Below are 410 nucleotides of genomic sequence, written 5' to 3'. Positions count from 1 at the left end.
TTTTTTTTTGCGGTACGCGGGCCTCTCACTGTTGTGGCCTCTCCCGTTGCGGAGCACAGGCTCCGGACGCGCAGGCTCAGCGGCCATGGCTCACGGGCCCAGCCGCTCCGCGGCATGTGGGATCTTCCCAGGGGGCACGAACCCATGTCCCCTGCATCGGCAGGCGGATTCAACCACTGCTCCACCGGGGAAGACCTGGTGGGTTTTTTTTTGAAGTCAGAAGACTACTAAGAATTGCAATGATGATCAGAAAACCTGGCTTTGTCCTAAGACAGGTCCTCTGACCCCCAGTAAATTCCTCCTCTGCTCCGTGCCTCGCTTTCCCCAAAAGCACAGACGAGAATTTCTTCACCTCCTTCCTCGGCAAAAGGCAAAGCTCCGCCTTCTCACAGATCTGAGCCTCCCTCTTC

This window comes from Lipotes vexillifer, unplaced genomic scaffold (genome assembly GCF_000442215.2).
Source record: "Lipotes vexillifer unplaced genomic scaffold, Lipotes_vexillifer_v1.1 scaffold261, whole genome shotgun sequence".
Taxonomy (NCBI): Eukaryota; Metazoa; Chordata; class Mammalia; order Artiodactyla; family Lipotidae; genus Lipotes; species Lipotes vexillifer.
This window is presented reverse-complemented; position numbering follows the sequence as displayed.